Genomic DNA, 9,860 nt, shown 5'->3' on the forward strand with positions numbered 1-9,860 from the left:
GCCAATGGGGATGGCTAGCAGGAGAGGGAAGAGAGCACTGGAGAAACGATGCAGGGCATTATCTCTGTACATCCCCTTTTTAGCCAGCTATGTCACTAGGGAGAAAGTCTGACTGCTTTTCATGCCTGTGTTTTTTCTTCCCACAGTTAACTTTTGGTTGTTAACAGTAACTCAACTTTACTAAGATCAGAGTACTGTGTTTTGATATCTTTGGAATTCATAGAGGCTACCAGAAGGCCTAACTTGCAGCCAATATTCTTAAAAGTGTTATGTTTGGTTTAAAAAATGTATTTTTACCCAGTGGTGGTGCAAATGTCTACAAGTTTGGTCCTACACGAGGAGTCTGGTGTTGCATCCTGAGATCTTTCAGTGTGTACCAAGTGCACACACATGCCCATGATCTGGGCTGGGATGGGATCAAGGCATGGAGACCCTGTTGAGGGTGCCTACGTGTGTGTATGTGCACGTGTGTGTCTTTGTCTTTGACTTTCTTTCTCTTTAATGGAAGAAATACACAAATACTTTTTTTAAAAAAGTATCCTCTATTACTGAACACAATGTTCATTCTGCTAGCAGTAGGCTAGGGCCTACTATGCGGCAGTCATAGTTTTAGGTAATGTAGATACAGCAGTCAATAAAGAGATGAAAATCCTTGTTTTTTGGGGAGAGCATATTCTAGGGAAGGAATACAATACTAACAAAAGTGTAGGCTGGCCTCATAGCCTAGCAGTTAAAAGTCATATTCCACATGACTGACTGTGCAGTCCAAGCCCTGAGCTTGGTGGCTTGAAAATCACTCTGGGCACATATGTGTCCAATATCTTTAAAGGAGAGAAAGATGGAGAAGGGATTGTGGAAAAAAATTTCCCTATAGGGGTGCTTTCTCCCTTTCCCTTTCTCTCTATGGAACTGAAAAAATTAAAAAGCGGGGCCAGCAGGTAGCATGGTGGTTAAGTGCAGGACTCCCACATGGTCAACCATGTGTGGTTCAAGTCCTGGACCTGGTGGTTTGCTTTCTCACTTTCTCTCTCTCTCTTTATCATTCTCTCTCTCTCTCTTTCTGGTGAGTGAACAAGTCTTATATCAAATTAAAAAATAATAATAAATAAAACATAAAAAGATTGTTAAAAAATTAAAAGTGAAACATTGTATATGTGGTCATGATAAAAGCAAAGGCGGTGAAACAAACCAGGAAGAAGGTAACATGCACTGGAACTGACTGTTGATATTGTCAGTCCAGGACGTCCTCACTATAGACAACAGAAGAATCAGCAATGTAAATATTTGTAAAATTGAGTGAGTAAATATTAGCTACTTTTAGCCATTCATTCAAATTATTTTATTAGCTATATATTTCAGATATTTATTCCATTTATTCTTTTAAAATCTGAAAACTTCTAGAAATTCTTTTCAAAGTCACTACAACTGTTTGCTTCTTCATCAGCCAAAAAAATAAGTCTATATTTTTCCTAAGGAATAGCATTAAAAACAAATTTAGAAAGTTTATCCTCATTTAGCTGTTTTTTTTTTCTCAAAAGAAAAATTGTTAACAATAGCCCTTTACACAATTGTTTAGTGTAAATTTACAATGTTTTTATACATTTAATCTACTAATGTGAATATTTATAATATTTTTCTTCCCTAGAAAAATACCTTCCCAGGTCTGAAGAATCCATTTATGATTACATAAAATATCATGATATTCATAGTCTTTTATCTATACTTTCTTTCATTAAAACTTTTCTTCCCATTATACTACAAAAGTTTAAATGAGACAAATAGTACAGTTTTAATATGTAATTTAAATTCCCTAGTTAAGTCCAAAATAATTTCATTATTGCAGGGAAAGGCATATTTTCCCTAATAATGAGTTAACTAAGTAGTTGAAATATCTAGGAGCAAGTTGTCCCTGGGCCTCAATTTTTCATCCATTAAAAAAAATGTACATTGGTTTATTTCCCTCCTCAATTTTTTCCTAGATATCTTCCAAGATAAGCAAAGCTAGCAGTAGGATTTAAGGAGGAAAGATCCTAGTTTTGAAAAACAATTCTTTAAGTCTCTTTGCTAATGGAACAGATGGGAGGATATACACACAGGAAACCTAACAACATGGTAGGAAGTTAGAGCCTGAATTGATGAAAGGCTTATCTTTTTGGAGAAGTGTGTTTATTTCATGAGTGAACCAGAGAAACAGACATCACCATCACCCACCAGTCGTGATTCCATGATCCACCCCAGCCTTCAGTCAGCCCCAGACCATGGGCACATGATTGCCCTGTGGATGTGTGAATCTGGTATTGTTCCATGTGGGTCAACCTTGTAGAACTTCATGTTTTACCTCTGTGCCACTGTCTGGCCTTGCCTTGCCAAAAGGTATTTTTTTTTTCTTTTTTTTGGAAGAATGTTAACATTCCATTTTAAATATTTTTTGTTTTTTCAATATAAATTTCTATTTCCCAAATGTTCAGGATCCTATAGTGTAATTTTCAAACATTAACAACATGGATTTTTTCATTTTTTTAAAGAATTATTTTATTTAACTTTATTTATATTTGACCAGAGAGGGACAGATATATAATATCTGAGAGAGAGAGACAGAGAGAGAAGGCAAGTTGCCAGGTCTGGAACTTGAACTGCTGCTGGCTATGTGGAAGTCCAGCGCCCTTAATCACCACACCACCTGCCGACCCCAACAACATGGCCTTCAAGCAAATATAAAATAGACATACGTCAAAGATTTTATTCAATTCATTACTTTTTGCAGAAAATTGTGTAATATTTAAGTTGAAATGAGAATATGAAGAACAGCTATAAATACAAAATCAGAAACAAATAAACATAATAATGTAATAATTTAGACATAAAACATTAATTTCTTAGAGAAACAGAAAATGTATTCCTCATTTTACAATAGCAGCGCTGAAACTCGAGCATCCAAAATCAGAAAGGAAATCTGTGTCTGAAACAGAAATACCACCAAGAGTTTTTTGCTTTTTGTTTTCATATATTCGTTTGTTCGTTTTTTAATTTTTGTTACAGGGCTCATGCTCTTGCTGGAGACAGAGACAGAAAGAGAAAGGGAAAGTGAGAAAGCACACCCCCCCACATACCCCAGGAGGACAACTATACCATAATCTCTTCTCCTCCGTTCTCCTTTTGGGATTTGGACATGCATGAACACACACCAGCGGGTTTTCAAGTCCCTGGGTCCAGGCCAAATTGTGCAATAGGCCGCATGAGATCTAGCTGCATTAACTGCATCTGCTGGATCTCGCCACCTAGTTTCCTAATTCCCAATCATCTTTGAATTCTCCTGCTTTTCTTTTTTAACTCCCCTTCCCCCCACCTCCGGCTTGGTCTGTATATTTTTCTTGGCTATTCAATTTATAACGGCAAAAGGCATAACATTAAATCTGATGATGCTATAAAGCATCATCAGATTTTTTCAGAAATGTTCATGTCAAGTCCAGGTATTTATAAGTTTATTATTTTTGCTTTTTTTCTTACGGTAAGAGAATAAATTATAGGAAACTTGATAACATGATGCTATAGAAAACTACAAAAACACTGAAGAGAGAATAGAAACTTTGATTTATAGCACTAAAAATCTATCTAAATGGATCTTTATTTCTAAAATACTGTAACCAGTATAAAAATCAGTAGAAAGCTTTGTTCCATTAGAGTATGGAACCAATAAGAGTTACAAAATGTGTTATCGGGAACCGGTGGGATTCATTTTAAGTGGACACAGGAGACAATAGTCACTCTTCTGTTTGTAAGCATGTCTGCCACCGTGCACAACCATATATGAGCTTTTTGATAACCAAGTACTATTACCCTTTTTAAACCTCAAGTGCCTAGAACAGTCCTTGGCATGTATCTGGCCACTATATGAGGACAATTAAGCACACTTCTCAGAGTAAGGATTTCTGCTTACCTTAATGTAGGTGATTGGTGACAGTAACCACTTCCCAGTTCTCTCGTAATGGAGCACAAAGCCACTGCTTTGTCGTGTTTAAGATACACTCTTCAGAAATAGTTTCAATGTATTTACACTGGCGCTATCTTCAAATGTTTACAAAGAGAAAGAACAAAGCATGAAGATAATGTGACATTGAACATAATACAATGAGCCCAGTCATTTTGGCACAGGGAATAGGCACCACTGTACAATGCTGAGGTCATGAAGAAAGGCCCCAGGTGAGCCTGAATACATTGGGTGTGCCCACGATTCTGGCTGGCAGAACAGAGGATCATGGCTTGGTGTGGACCTGTCAGGGGTATCTGTTTATCTCTCTCACTCTCAAAATAAATAAATAAACAAACAAACAAAAATACATAGTGAATTACAATTTGGCTTCTTTACACACAGCAAGAATGGGAAATGAGATATATTATAGATGTTTGTGACTATTTTTCTGTTTTCTATTATAAAGTGGTTTAATGATAAAGAGAAGAGATATTTATATTTACAATACAATGGGTTGTCAGGAAAGTCATAACACATTTTTGCACAGAAAAACATAGAAAAGTACATCATGACTTTCCCAACCACCTAATATTAATTACTATATTGCACATAAAATTAAATATTGCACTTATAATAAAATTTAAATATTGCACTTATAATAAACACCAAAGCAATTATATAAGCAGTGTTTCCCAACTTTTGTAGCTCTCTTACATTTATTAATATATGTATTGGACTCCGGAATCCTGGCGAGCCCCAGTCCGCGCAGCATCCCGAGCCCGCCGCCATGGCCGCTACAAGCTGGTGCTCATCAGGCACGGCGAGAGCGCCTGGAACCTGGAGAACAGCTTCAGCAGCTGGTTCGACGCTGACTTGAGCCCTGCGGGCCATGAGGAGGCGAAGCGCGGCGGGCAGGCGCTGCGAGATGCCGGCTACGAATTTGACATCTGCTTCACCTCAGTGCAGAAGAGGGCGATCCGGACCCTCTGGAGAGTGCTGGATGCCATTGTCCAGATGTGGCTGCGGGTGGTGAGGACATGGCGCCTCAATGAGCGGCGCTACGGGGCCCTCACAGGCCTCAACAAGGCAGAAGCTGCGGCCAAGCACGGGGAGGCGCAGGTGAAGATCTGGAGGCGTTCCTACGACGTCCCGCCGCCCCCAATGGAGCCCGACCACCCCTTCTACAGCAACATCAGTAAGGATCGCAGGTATGCAGATCTCACTGAAGACCAGCCGCCCTCCTGTGAGTCTGAAGGACACGATTGCCAGAGCTCTGCCCTTCTGGAATGAGGAAGTCGTTCCCCAGATCAAGGAGGGGAAACGCATACTGATTGCAGCCCATGGCAACAGCCTGGCGGGGCATCGTCAAGCACCTGGAGGGTCTCTCTGAAGAGGCTATCATGGAGCTGAGCCTGCCTACCGGTATCCCCATTGTCTATGAGTTGGACAAGAACTTGAAGCCCATCAAGCCCAGGCCATTCCTGGGGGATGAAGAGACCGTACATAAAGCCATGGAAGCTGTGGCTGCCCAGGGCAAGGCCAAGAAGTGAAGGCGAGCAGGCAGAACACCATCCTGAGGAGCCCCCTCCCTGCCCATCCCATCCCTCTCTACCCTCCCCTGCACATGTCACACTGACCACATCTGAAGGCATCTGAATTTGAGGCCACAGATGGGACCAATGGCTCCTATTTTCATTTTGGCCATTGTGTCTCCTGCACCCATTTGCTTCATGCAGTCTAGGAGATAGCATCTCTAGGGCACAGGTTTTCAGTCCAAGCTGAGGGAAGGTTCCTCTTACCTGAGAGTGAGAGGTGGTCACTCGGGTGTTTTAGAGCTTTGCTTACTATGGACCTGCTTGAGTAGGGCTAGGGAGGAACCATGCTAAGGCAAGGTCACGGAGAAATCATAGGGCCTGTTTGTGTTCTCCAGGGGCCAGGCCTGTGCTTTTCTGGAGGCAGGTCCCTGACGGGCACTAGTCATTGCAGTGGAAGATGACAGAAAGTGCATGGTGATTAAAGACACAAAACATGACGGCTTCCTCTTGACTCTCGAGTTGGCTCCAGAAGACTGGGATCAATCCTGATTTAAGATGTTGCATTTTTACAAAAAAAGAGAGAAATATATACATATATATATATATATAAATAACACAAAGCAAAAGCCCTTCTGGGTTTCCTAGTGGTGACTGAAGTGGTCCCACAGTGGTCGCCAGAAGATAAGTCATTCCTCACACAGATTGGGATAGGCTTCTCGACTTCGAGGAGGAGTGTATCCTGCTGTGTATTTTAGACCTCTCCCCCTTGTTTTGCGGCAGCGAAATGCCTTTTGATCACATTCAAACGTGTCTTACTGTGTCTTATTTCTGAATCATGTCCTAGTTGTGTGGCCCAGTACTCATTTTGAGCATAACTAGTAACATTTTCCAGATCAGTATAATAAAGGAGTGATGTGCAATAAAAAAAAATATATGTATTAATATAGAAGATTTATAAAGTTACATTTACTGTGTTGCAGGTACACTCATCAGAAGAAGTGAAATAGCTAAAACGACAGTTTCTTTTGGAACGGGGATAATGTTCTCATGACCCATCGGTAAGCATTGTAGTATAAGCAGATCCTCTACTGTCTAACCATAAGCAAATGTCATTACTCAACAAGGTCTTAGCTAACAAGTATTGTGGGTGGTGGTTGATATTATTTCCAGCTTAGTACCTATAATAATAAATAGTTTTATAATTCATTTATTTATTATATTTGATGATTTAATATTCATTTTTATTATGTTTTATTATTCTTAGAACTGCATTTAATTTTAAAAGTTTTTGACTTCTAGGATAAGTTCAATATTGGGATACTTGTATATTTTAGAGCAGAGTGTGAAGTGTACTCTACCTGAATATTTTTCTTTTCTTCCTTTCTCTTTTCTTCTTTTTTCTTTCTTTTTCTTCTTTTGTTCTTCCTTTCCTCTTCCTTTTTTCTTTCTTTTTTCCTCCCTTCCTCCCTTCCTTCCTTCCTTTCTTCCTTCCTTCTTTCCTTCCTTCCTTTCTCTCTCTCTTGTTCTTTCTCTTTCTTTCTTTTTGCCAAAGGGCATGGATATTGCTAGAAAAAGAGAGAGAGGAAGAGAGAAAGAGAAGGAAAGCATCCCCCCCAATGGGTACCATAATCCTTTTTTTCCACTTCTCCATTTCTTGATTTTGGGCATGTGATTTTCTTGTAGACAGGAATATTCATCCTTTACTGTAATATATTTGTCTTTTACCTGTTACAGTCCTTGCAATATGTAACAATGGCAGCAGCAATTTCTATTTTTTATATTGATTTTATTGTCAGCCTTACATTAATTTAATAATCTTGAAAATGTTCATTGAAAAGGATGAACAGGTGGCATGATGGTTAAGGCGCTGGACACTTCCACATGGCTGACCATTGTTCAAGTCCCGAACCTGGTGGCTTGCTTTCTCACTTTCTCTCTCTCTCTCTCTCTCTCTCTGTGTGTGTGTGTCGCTGGTAAAATTAAAATAAATGAATGAATAAATAAAATTAAAAAATAGCTCTTAAAAAAAGAAAATGTTAATTGAATAAATTCTATCCATTTAGTATAAGTACTACTCTAGACGTAAATAATTACAGTGTTTGATGTTTGCAGTAACTTTGCAATGTAGATTTATTATCTCCATTTTAAAGGGGGAAGAACTTGATTCAGAGAGAGAGATTGGAGTCTCACTAGAAAGAGTCGGAACTACATTTCAAAGACAGATTTGTAGACTCCACTAGGTCTGCCACTCTTCTCCCATGGGGTCTGTACTCAATAAATGTTGAGTGAATGAATGAATGAATGAATGGTCATCTTTAAAATATTTATAAACTATGTGATGGTTTCTTGGTCTGCATTTAATTTTAGGGAACCTATAAGCATTCAGACACTTCATTTCACAAAACCAAGCATCTAGATGATGCATTCATTTATAAGCTTTGGACATGTTCCAATGATACAGATACACCTTGTTTGTCCACACTCCACACAGCACATTGATTTGTCATCCTACACCCACTAGGGAGGAGACTCCTTACTCACACAAGGACACAAGGTACTTTTTTTTTTTTTTAAGAGGTTTTTGCTATAGGGTGCATGAGCTCGCTGGAAAGACAGAGACAGACAGAGAGATAGAAAGCAAGAAATCACCCCCCAGGGGGAATGGCCACACTGCAATCCCTTCTCCTCCATTCTCCTCTCAGGATCTTGGGCATGTAAGCACACGTGCCCAGTGTAAGTTTAAGCCACCGAGTTCGAGACTCGAACCGCAGTCGGGTACATGGGAGTTCAGCAATATAGCCATTACTCTAACTGCTGGTCCCCACACAAAATACCTTTTTCTCAGATCACCACTTTGATAAAAACACTGAAGATATCTAGAGTAAAATTGGGTTTAAAGAGGTGATGAATTGACATAATTCTCCTCATGATCACAAAATACAAAGTATACAGAATCCTCTGAGTTTCTCCAGAAAAAGAGAATTACTAAACATTCTATCAGCGTTCTCATTACTGAAGGAAAAAGTGTCTGGGTGGGATATTTTGCAAACTCTGTTAGTGGCAACCAACCTTGAAAAGGCTTGAAAGCAAAGAGAGATTTCTCCTGTGTGACTTAAGGAGAATCTAGAATGTTTACATGGGTCTCTATCTTAACTTCAGTTGAGTAAAACAATCAACAAAGAGCAACAATTCAAAATTTTCATACACAATTTACTATATGTCAAAAATTATCCAACATGGTCTGCATGACTTTTCTCACTTAATCCTCTCATTTAAACCTTCTATGAGGTAGACACTGTTAACTACAGTTTACAAGATGAAGACACTGAGCAGAGACAGCAACTTGCCAAGAACTACAAAAGTAGCAAGGAGTCAAAGCAGCCTTAAAAACAATGTCTAACTTCAAGACCTACTTCTTAATTTCTTTCCAAGTTACTTTTTTTCTTTAAATTTATTTACATTCATTCACTATACATCATTACAGCATACAAAATGAGATTTTCCATCCAGAATGCACTGTATATTGGCTCAGTCAAGCACATCAACGTATGTGTTATCGTCACCAAATAATTTTCCATTTCTTGTTTTCTGTATATTTTGCTATTTTCCCCACCTTACTGAACCTTATCACAGACTTCACCTTCTCAAACTCTACGTAAATGTCTCCTCTCAATGTTAATACCACCACAGCAAGCCCTGCACTGGGGGCAAAGTCTGCCACTATTCGACTCTTATGCTATGAATGAACAAGTGAATTGATTCTTTTTTTTATTTGTTTGGTAATGATAGGATTTATTATTGACTTCAGGTTATCAGCCTAGCTTATTACATTTTCTTGAATATCCTTGATTGGTTCAAAAACTGGAAAGGGAAGGAAGATTAAACAAAATTGTCAAACATTTAGACATATGGTCAAAGAATGTTGGTTTGTTTTCAAAATGTAGTATGATAACTTCATCTAATAGGTCTGCTCATCAGGTTTTAATCCTTTAGTTGATACATTTCTATTGTGTCTGACATTTACTACTTATTAAGGCTCAGGTTTCCATGAAGTGAGATGCAAGCTTATAGATTTTTGTCCAGTAGAAAACAAAATCACAATGTTTAGGGCTTAATATACCCGAGCTTGTTCTGCATCTATCCTATTAATCTAATTTCAACATTCTTTATCAGGTTTGATAAATGTTTAGTTTCTCGATGCTTTGGTGAACCAGTTTTACCATGTCAACGGTTCTCAGATTGAATTCAAGAAATCTCTGACACTTTTCCATTATTTATTTGCCTGATCTTTAGCTTCTCTGAAAATTATACCTTGAAAGAGGTATAATTAATTCGTACCTTGTACTCTAAAGACA

General features: G+C 38.6%; 1 pseudogene; it reads left to right on the forward strand.

Moving 5' to 3' along the window:
* The first annotated feature begins 4,696 nt into the window (after window positions 1-4,696).
* Window positions 4,697-5,798, forward strand: LOC102491083 (phosphoglycerate mutase 1-like; annotated as a pseudogene).
* The last annotated feature ends 4,062 nt before the right edge of the window (window positions 5,799-9,860 follow it).

The sequence above is a fragment of the Tupaia chinensis genome, unplaced genomic scaffold (assembly GCF_000334495.1).
Source record: "Tupaia chinensis unplaced genomic scaffold, TupChi_1.0 Scaffold000542_1, whole genome shotgun sequence".
Lineage (NCBI taxonomy): Eukaryota > Metazoa > Chordata > Mammalia > Scandentia > Tupaiidae > Tupaia > Tupaia belangeri.